This window comes from Pristis pectinata, chromosome 12 (genome assembly GCF_009764475.1).
Source record: "Pristis pectinata isolate sPriPec2 chromosome 12, sPriPec2.1.pri, whole genome shotgun sequence".
NCBI classification, from domain to species: domain Eukaryota; kingdom Metazoa; phylum Chordata; class Chondrichthyes; order Rhinopristiformes; family Pristidae; genus Pristis; species Pristis pectinata.
In genome coordinates, this window is record NC_067416.1 from 54352339 (window position 1) to 54362978 (window position 10640).

Consider the following 10640-nt stretch of genomic DNA (forward strand, 5'->3'; position numbering starts at 1 on the left):
TCTCATGATTCAGGAAATGAAATAGCAATAATCTGAAAAAGTATAGACAGGTACGTGTCACGTCAGTGTTCGTGAACCTATTGGACGGGATTCTTGACGACTGGAAGACCAGGGCCTAATTAGTGACAGTCAGCGTAGCTTCGCGTGCTGATTGAGGTTTTTGGGGAGGTGACGGAGGTGATCGATGAAGGTAGAGATGTGGATGTTTTCTGCAGGCATTTTAGGAAGGCGTTCCTCGTGGTAGGCTCCTTCAGAAGTTTAAAATGCATGGTATCCACGTTGACTTGGCCGTTTGGATTCAGAGCTGGCTTGCCCAAGGAATACAGAGGGTAGTGGTTGATGGGACTTATTCTGTCAGGATGTCCGTAAAGAATGGTGTTCTGCTGGGATCTGTACTGTCTGCTTTGCTGATGTACAGTATATACACATAAAATAACCTGGATGAAAATGTATATGGGTGGGTGAATAAGTTAGCAGACGATGCAAAGATTGATGTTGTGGATAGTGTAGTAGATTGTCAAAGGATATAGTGGGATACATATCAGTTGCAGATTGTTGGCAATGAAATGTCAGATAGAGTTTAATCCGTCCAAATGTGAGGTGTTGCACTTCGGGAGATCAAATGTAAACGGGTCAGTCAATTGTTGATTGCAAAACCCTTAACAGTATTGATACAGAGAGGAACCCTGTAGTCCAAGTCCATAGCTTCCTGAAAATGCCTCCAATGGTTTGCAGTGTGGTAAAAAAATGCGTATTGCATGCTTACCATTCTTCTGAAGGGCATTGAATCCAAGCGTCGAGAAGTTATGTTGCAGCTTTATAAAGATCTAGTTAGGCTGCATCTGGAGAATTGCATTTAATTCTGGTCGCCCAACAATGGAAGAATGTGGAGAATTTGGAGTTGGTGCAGAAAAGTTTTACCTGAATGCTGCAGTGAATCAAGGGCATGTACCATGACGAGAGGATGGACACATTTAGACTGTATTCTGCTGTGCTGTGGAATCTTGGGGTTGGGGTGCTGAGAGTGGTTTATACGCTTATGAGAGGCATAGATAGATAGACAGTAAGAATCCTTTTTTCCAGCGTCGAAATGTCTGATACTGGAAGGCATGCATTTAAGACGAGACTGGTTAAGTTGAAAAGAGATGCGCTGGGAAGTTTTTGACACAGAGAATTGTGAGTGCCTGGAATGCGCTGGCAGTGGGGGTGGTGGAGGTATGCGCTGCCAGGGTTGGTGGTGGAGGCAAATCCGATATAGGCGTTTAACGGCTTACTGGGAGGCACATAAATGTGCAGAAAACGGAGAGATACAGGCATTGCGTATGTGCAAGGGATTATTTCAGTGAGGCATTTAATAACCAGTTTAATTAGGTCAGCAAAGAATGTGGGTATAATGGCAGGACCCCGTGCTGTCCTGCCCCTGCCTCAACTGGACTTCTTCATTTAAACCAGTATATTGTGACTTCAACTGTCTCACCTGTTGTTGTCCTGCTTTGCATCCTACCACCGCAATTGTGTAATATTACCGCAGAACGCATCAAGTCAAGCATTTGGATATTTATGGCATAAAGTGACCGAGGTAACAACGGGGACTTGTTCAATCATAAGCAGGAATATGATTTGGCATTGAATGAACAAGGTTTAATGAGAAGTCTGTTGACTTTGCAGTGTAATAAGGACTAATCACGTCCCTGCTTACACTGTTGCCTTTGACATGCCTATAAATGATTTCGGACTTCCTTTAATCTTGACCACATTGATATTTTTCTTCACTTCTTTTCCTTCCTGGTTACTTTCAAATACATGTCCAACAAATTCTCTCTTCCTGATGACAATCTCCTGCGTTATGCTCACTTCACATGTATTTGCTTTTTATCGAGCAACCTTTGACATGCAGGGCGCCTTACACTTGCTGTGCTTTCCTTTCACTTTTATTGCAACATTTTAACCCTGAGCTATTGTCATTTCTCCTTCAATATCTCTCACATCTGATATAAAACCATTTGCAAGCAGCTGATCCCTGGATACCTTTGCCAGGTTCCAATTCACGATATTGTCATCGAACTTCCGCCAATTTAGAACTTTACTCTTTAGCCCATGCTTATCAATTCCGACAACTACCTTGAAATTGAAAGGGTAATGGTCACTGTCTCCAAAATGTTCTTGCAGTGACACCTAATCATTTTACTGGCTGTTTTTCCTTGGTTCAATTCGGATACTGCCTCTTCTCTGGTCGAACTATCTGTGTTCCAGCTCAAAAAGATCTCCTAAAAGCACTCTCCTAAAATTCCTTCCTCCTGAGTCCTCTCACACTTATAGGATCCCAGTTAGAATTAGGCAATGAAAACCCCTGCTAGTGCAACCCTGATGCTTCCACATCTTTCCATTATTTGACTACGGATCTTCTCCTTTATCTCCTACAGACGATAGGAAGGCCTGTACTTTACATCTCGTGAAGTGTTCGCGCTCTTTCTTTTGCCCAACTCTACCCATCCGGCCTGATTTGAAAAAAAAAACTTCCACTACTTCCACTTGAGTTTCATTTGCGGAGTCGGGCGTTGCAGCAAGATTTGCAGCGGGACGTTTGAAAAGAGGCGAGTCTCTATGCTTGAACTGGTGACTGCCACCTTGCAAAAGTCTAAACGAGGAACATTTGCTATTGCTACCTGCTGATTGTCTTATCAACAACAGCAAATAAAGGTAAGGCAAATATAATCGGAGCGGCCATTTTGGAGCGGCCATTGTTTGAGTGGGCCAGTGTTGGAATGGGGAGCTGAGACTTTGATTAAAGAGGCTTCTGGGATAAGAGGTGAAGGTAATGGTCTGCTAAGTTCCTTTTATTCATTGATTTGGTGTCCCCTGTTGTTCATAGTAGTGAGAATGTCTGCAGGGTCAGTTGTGTGTTCAGCTTGTGAGCTGTGGAATTTATGGGAGACATCCAGTCTTCCTGCCAGCTACATCTGGCCGAGGTGCATCCAGCTGCAGCTCCTTACAGACCGTGTTCGGGAACTGGAGCTGCAGCTGGATAACCCTCGGCTCCTACGGGATACCAAGTAGTACACAGATTACAGCTACAGGGAGGCAGTCACTCCGAAGCTGCAGGCGGCATTCGCTGGGCGACTGCCAGTAGAAGGAAGGAGAGTAGGCCGACAGTACAGATTACCACTGTGCTTGTTCCCTTCAACAACCGGTATACTACTTTGGATACTGTTGGTGGAGGGCGGCCTTCCAGAGGAAAGATGCAGTGACCATATCGCTGGCAATGAGCCTGGTCGTATGGTGCAGAAGGGAAGGGGCAGAAGAGGAGAGCGGTAGTGATAGGGGATTCCACAATAAGAAGGGAAAACATGAGATCTGTGGACGTGAAAGAGACTCCCGGATGGCATGCTGCCTCCCTGGTGCCAGGGTCAAGGAGGTCTCGGATCTGATCCACGGCATTCCGATGGGGAAGGGTGAACAGCCAATGTCATGGTACATATTGGTACCAATGACATAGGTAGGAAAATAGATGAGGTCCTGCAGAGGGAATGTAGGGAGTTAGGTAGGACGATGAAAAGAAGGACCTCAAGGGTGGTAATCTCTGGAGTGATGCCTGTGCCAGGTGCCAGTGAGGGTAAGAACAAGATGATTTGGTAGATGAATTCGTGGCTGCAGGGGGCGGGGTTTCAGATTTGTTGATCATTGGGATCTCTTCTGGGCAAGGTATGTCTGTACAAAAAGTACGAGTTACACCTGAACTGGAGGGGTACCAATATTCTTGCGGAAGGAGTTTGCTAGAACTGTTAGGGAGGGTTTAAACTAGTTTGGCAAGGGGACGGGGACCAGAGTGATAGGGCAGAGCTTGGTTCATTTAATGTGCAAATAGATGCAGACTGTAATAATACTGTGAGGAAAGATAGGCAGTTGAAGGGGCAAAATTGCAGTCAGTTGGATGGGCTGAAGTGTGTCGACCTTAATGCGAGAAATATGCGGAACAAGGCTGATGAACTTGGAGCGTGGGTAAGTACGTGGAAGTACGATGTGGTGGCCCTTACAGAGAATTGGCTGGCTCAAGGGCAGGAATGGTTACTGGATCTTCCGCGGTTGATATGTTTCAGAAGGGGCAGGGTCAGAGGTAAAAATGGTGGGAGAGTGGCTTTGCTGATCAGGGACAGTGTCACAGCTGTGGAAAGGGAGGATGTCCTGGAGGAATCGTCCACTGAGACAGAGAGAGTGGAAGTCAGAAAATGAAAGGGAGCGATCACTCCACTGGGACTGTTCCACAGACCCGCCAATGGCCACAGAGATGCTGAGGAACAGCTCGGGAGGCAGATTTTGGAGAGTTGCAAAAATAACAGGGTTTTTGTCATGGGTGATTTCAACTTCCCCAATATTTACCGGCACCTTCTTAGTGTAAAGGGGATAGACGGGACGGAGTTTGTTCGGTGTGTACAGGCATGATTCCTGACACAGTATGTGGACAGGCCGACGAAAGGAGAGGCCAAACTGAACCTGATACAAGACAATGAGCCTGAACAGGTTTCAGATTTCTCTGTGGGAGAGCATTTTGGAGAGAGAGACCATAACCGCTTGACCTTTATCATAGCCTTGGAGAGGGATAGGAGCAGACGATATGGGAAAGTAGTTAACTGTGGGAGTGGGAATTATGAGGCTATTAGGCAAGAACATGGGAGCGTAAATTGCTAACAGTTCTTGGAGAAGTGCATAGCGGAAATGTGGAGGTTGTTTAAGGATACTTGCATGGGGATGTGGAAGGCCGGGTTAGTAAGTTTGCTGATGACACAAAGGGTGGTGGTGTTGTGTATAGTGTAGAAGTTTGCTGTAGAGTACAGAAGGATATTGATAGAACGCAGAGCTGTGCTGAGAAGTGGCAGATGGAGTCAATCCGTATAAGTGTGAGGTGAAACACTTCGGGAGATAGAAATCGAAGGCTGAATACAATTTTCGTGGCAGGACTCTTAACAGTGAGGAGGAACAAGGGTTCTTCTGGTCCATGTCCACAGATCCCTCAAGGTTGCCACGCAGGTCGATAGGGTTGTTAAGAAGGCGTGTGGATTGTTGGCCTCTATTTGTCGGGGTATTGAGTTCAAGAGCCGCGAGGTGATGTTGCAGCTCTATCGAACTCTGGTCATACCACACTCGGAGTATTGTGTTCAGTTCTGTTCGCTTCATGAAAGAAGGGATTTGGAAACGTTAGAGAGGGTGCTGAGGAGACTTATCAGGATGTTATCTTGAATGAAGAGCATGTCTTAAGAGGATAGGTTGAGCGAGCTAGGGCTTTTCTCTTTGGAGAGAAGGAGGATGAGAGGTGACTTGATAGAGTTGTACAAGATGCTAAGAGGCATAAATTGAGTGGACCTTCAGAGACCTTTCCCAGTACAACAATAGCTAACACGAGGGGTCATAATTTTAACGTGATTGGAGGAAGGTATAAGGGGAATGTCAGGGTAAGTCTTTTATACAGAGAGTGGCGGGTGCGCAGAACGTACTGCCTGCCGAGGTTATGGGGGCAGATACATTTTGGACATTTAAGAGACTCTTAGGTAGACACATAAATGAGATAAAAAAAAAGAGGAGGCTATGTGGGAGGGAAGGGTTTGATGGATCTTAGAGCAGGATAAAATGTCGGCACAACATTGTGGGCCGAAGGGCCTGTACTGTGCTGTGGTGTTCCATGTTCTATATTCTCTCTCATATCTGCAGTGATGGATTCTTTAATCAATGCTACCTGGGATTTTTCGTTCTCCAGTCAGGATAGAGCGGTCAGTTCTACAAAACGGTCCCAACGGTTTTCTTATTTCCACCACGTCTCCGTGAATGCAGAGACGTCATATTTCTAGGTCCTGAGCAATTCTCCAAGGTCATCTGCTTAACCAGTCAAGCTCCCTTGGACAAAATTAACTGAAGTTTCGCCATGCATTTCTGCAATATTCCCTGTCAGGTCCATGTCAATTCCTCACATTGAACTGTCTGAGTTTTCATGCTCTATTTCATTGAAAACTCCCAATCCAACAAACACACACACACACACACACACACACACACACACACACACACACACACACACACACACACACACACACACACACAAACGCTCACACACAGTACCTCCGTGCTAACTCGAACTTCCATCCCAAATTATGTTAAACGTTCCGCAACCGTTGTCAAATGCTCCTGTTATATGTACCATTACAGAGCAGAATGTAACATTAACAGAAGCAGAGTCCAATCTAATATAAACAGACAGTAGGCCCTGTGGGCTGTTGCCAGCTTTCTTGTGCAATAGAACCCGACACGACACAGTTGTATAACTGGAAAGACGAGGTCTAATATATTTCAATGTACCAGTACACACTGCAGTGCAGCTGGAGCGCCGTCCGAACTGAACAGTTAATGCGTCGTGCAATATGGATAGCATGATATTCGGTGCAGTTGAAAGAGAGAGGGAGGGAGGAGGGAGAAGTGTCATGTGACACGGAGACAGAAAGAACTCAGTGGATTACGTTCATCGGAGACATTATCAAATGTAAGTCAAAGAGAAGTGGGACCTTTCGTGGGAAAAAATATTGTCCAAGAGCTGTCGAAGGGAAATGGCCTCTCCTTTAGTCATGTGTTTCCTCATTGATTTCACATCAGTTAAACCGTCTTGCAAGCGGACATTCATTTCGGTACCTTCAGAAATATCTCATCGATTTTAACTGCAGAACAATCGGAAGTGATTCGTTTATTAAACGTTTTATTTTTTGGGAATAAATCAGAACAATTTTCTTTGAACAAAGATAAAACAAAACATTATCTTCCTTGAAAACGCAGTTCATTTTGACGTGAATGTCAATACATTTAAAACAAATCCTCTCCACAGTTGAGACTAACCGATGTCCCTTCATTGGCCTATTTCTATTGTTATAACAACAGGTGGAAAACAGTGGTGAACCGATTTAAATAAAGACTAAATTTACCAGCACAAGAGCAAGATGCGACCACTGAGGGATAAAAGCAGAATCAATCTTCCCCCAACAGAACAGAACAGAAATAAAGAGACAGAAATGCAAATCTCTCAACAGCTTGCTTCATCAGTGACATTTGTCCATGTCTCTTCGATCACCTCTACAATAAAAATAATAAAAAGATAGATTCCATGTTCATTTTAGTCAATCTTTCCCAAAAATGTTGCGTTCGCATAGAAAATGTTTTATATTCCGTACTTTACAACAACATCGTTTCCCAAGCAAAATTGTCACCAAACTCCGAGACCTAGGTCTCAATACCTCCCTCTTTAACTGGATCCTTGACTTCCTAACAAACAGACCACAATCAGTGAGGATAGCCAGCAATACATCCGGCACGATTATTCTCAACACTGGTACCCCACAAGTCTGCGTCCTCAGCCCTCTACTCTACTCCCTATACAGTCATGACTGTGGGGCCAGATTCTGCTCTAAATCCATCTACAAGTTTGCAGATGATACCACAGTTGTAGGCCATATCTCAAACAGCGATGCGTCGGCGTACAGGAAGGAGATATAGAGCTTAGTGGAATGGTATCATGACAACAACTTTTCCCTCAATGTCATCAAAACTAAAGAGTTGGTCATTGACTTCAAGAACGGGGTTGTGTACATGCACCTGTCTACATCAATGGTGCTGAGGTCTAGAGGGTTCAGAGCTTCAAGTTCCTCGGAATGAACATCACCGACAGCCTGTCCTGGTCAAATCACGTAGTTGCCACGGCCAAGAAAGCTCACCAACGCCTCTACTTCCTCAGGAGGCTAAAGAAATTCAGTTTTTCCCCTTTGTCTCTCACCAACATTAACAGATGCACCATAGAAAGCATCCTATCTGGATGTATCACGGATTGGTACGGCAACTGCTCTGTCCAGGACCGCAAGAAACTGCAGAGAGTTGTGGACACAGCCCAGTGCATCATGGACACCAGCCTCCCTTCCTTGGAATCTCTATTTATCTCTCGTTGTCTTGGCGAAACTGCCAGCATAATCAGAGACCCCACCCGCCCAGTATATACACTCTCCTCTTCCATCGGGTAGAAGATACAGCTGCCCGAAGGCACGTACCACCAGACTTCATGACTGCTTCTACACCCACTGTGATAAGACTATTGAACGTGTCCCTTATACAAGGAGATGCACTATGACTTCACGATCTACCTTGTTGTGACCTTGCACCTTGTTGCGACCTTGCACCTTGTTGCACTGCATTTTCTCTGTCGCTGTGACACTTTACTCTGTACTGTTATTGTTTTTACCTGTACTACATCAATGCACTCTTTACTAACTCAATGTAATTGGACCGTGAAATGAATTGACCTGTACGATCGGTTACAAAACAAACTTTTAACTGTACCTTGGTACATGTGACAATAAAAAATCTACAGATATAGCAATATTGGCATTATTCTGTGTGGACACAATGATGGCACAAACGACAACTTCACGATAACAGACATAAATGACTCTTATTTTGCATTCTCTCCAGCTGTTTGAGGAATTCCCACTCTTTCGCGGTTTCGTTACTGACGGCCAATTATTACTTCTCCAAATTAGCTCTTTAAATATCTTTGTTTTTTCCAGGACATCGTACTCTCAGCCAGTTCAATCCACATGTGTCAAAACCCGACAACAAATGTCCTCATTGTCTTTGATTATCTTGGAATTAACTGCATTCTCTTTCTTCATCTGATCTAACCTCTGACAGGGGGAACGTCGTCTGACCATCAACGCCGCTGGGAACCTTCCTAATGGTGAACTTTAAAACCCACTTTGATCTTCACTACTCTTGGGTCACACAGTGAGTTTCTCCAGTGAATCCCCGGATCTAAAGTCCCTCAATCCTGCACCGTGCCATTGAATCATCTCCTTCCGAGGCATTAATGATTTCGTAACACTTTGTTTGTGTTTCCTTTGTTTTTCATTTCTACGGCTGGTTGTCAATGCGCCACGGCGGACATTTCGCTGAGGAGCCCTCCGAGAAAAAGTGGAACAACCAAAATTGATTATTGTCACGGCAGATGAAGGCCGGGGAGGGGAATAGGATGGCGTAGCAATCAACACGAATGCTCAAATTACGAAATTCAACCTTGGCAGGCACAAGGACATTGAGATATAACGGCCTGTCTGTTTACCTATGCAGATATTGCTGTATCTCCGTCTGTCTACGTGTCTCTCTGGTTTTAACCTATATCCATCCAGTTAACTGGTTATATGTGTGTGTGTGTGTGTGTGTGTGTGTGTGTGTGTGTGTGTGTGTGTGTGTGTGTGTGTGTGTGTGTCTATTTCTAAATATGTCGGCTTGCTCATTCTCTGCAACAAATCTCTCTCCTCCTCCGTCTCCTACTACTCTCTCTATCTCTCACTCTCCCTCTCTATCTCTCTATCTATCCAGCTATCGCAATCAATCTGTCTATATCAGCTGTTCATTTGTCTATCTATCTCTCTCTGTCTGTCTTTCTATCTATCTATCCCTACCTACCTTCTACCTACCTACCTACCTACCTACCTACCTACCTATCTATCTATCTATCTATCTATCTATCTATCTATCTATCTATCTATCTATCTATCTATCTATCTATCTATCTATCTATCTATCTATCTATCTATCTATCTATCTATCTATCTATCTATCTATCTATCTATCTATCTATCTATCTATCTACCTACCTACCTATCTATCTATCTATCTATCCATCCAACTTTCTCTCTGTCTGTCATCAATCTCTCTATCCATCCATTTATCCATCTATATTTCCATCTATCTCTGTCTGTCTGTCTGTCTGTCTGTCTATCTATCTATCTATCGATCGATCGATCTATCTATTGATCTATCCATCCATCCATCTATCTATCTTTCCATCTTTCTGTCTATCTATCTATCAATATATATATATCTCCGTCTGTCTGTCGTTCTATCTATCTGTCCATCTATCTTTCTATCTATTAAATCTATCTATCTAACGATCAATCTATTTATTTATCTATCTATCTGTCAGTATATCTCTCTCTCTATCTATCTATCTCTCTGTCTGTTTGTATATCTGTCTTACTGTCAATATATCCATCTATCTATGTATCTATGTATCTATCTACCTCTCTGTCTATGTGTCTATCTAGCTCTCTCCTCATTCTCTCTCTCTCTCTCTCTCTCTCTCTGTCTCTCTCTGTCTCTCTCTCTCTCTCTCTCTCTCTCTCGCTCTCTCTCTCATTTGTCTCTTTGTGATTCTTTCTGCCTGTGTCCACCTGTGCCTCTGGTCTTCTGGACATATTCTACAGTTATTGCCTTTACTCGCTGTGTTCCTGAGCTTCGTTCTGTTCATTAACGGGATTTTGAAGACGTTTATCACATCTGGATAATGATTAATAAAAAAAACAGAAGTGTTGTTTGTGGATTTGCTTTAATTTGGACGCTGCTGACTTCATTGACCGTTTAAACTGTCTTTCATCTTGGTAGTTAGCAGCGAGAACGCGGGTCTCATTTTGCTCGCTGAAGTCCATATGTTTCCTCTAAGTGTTAGTTTCTCGAGCAGAGAACACACCAGTCATGGACGCAGCCAATTTTCATGTGAAACGGTTTGACACCATTGAAATGGGACATTTGACAATTAACAATTTAATCAGTGGAATTTA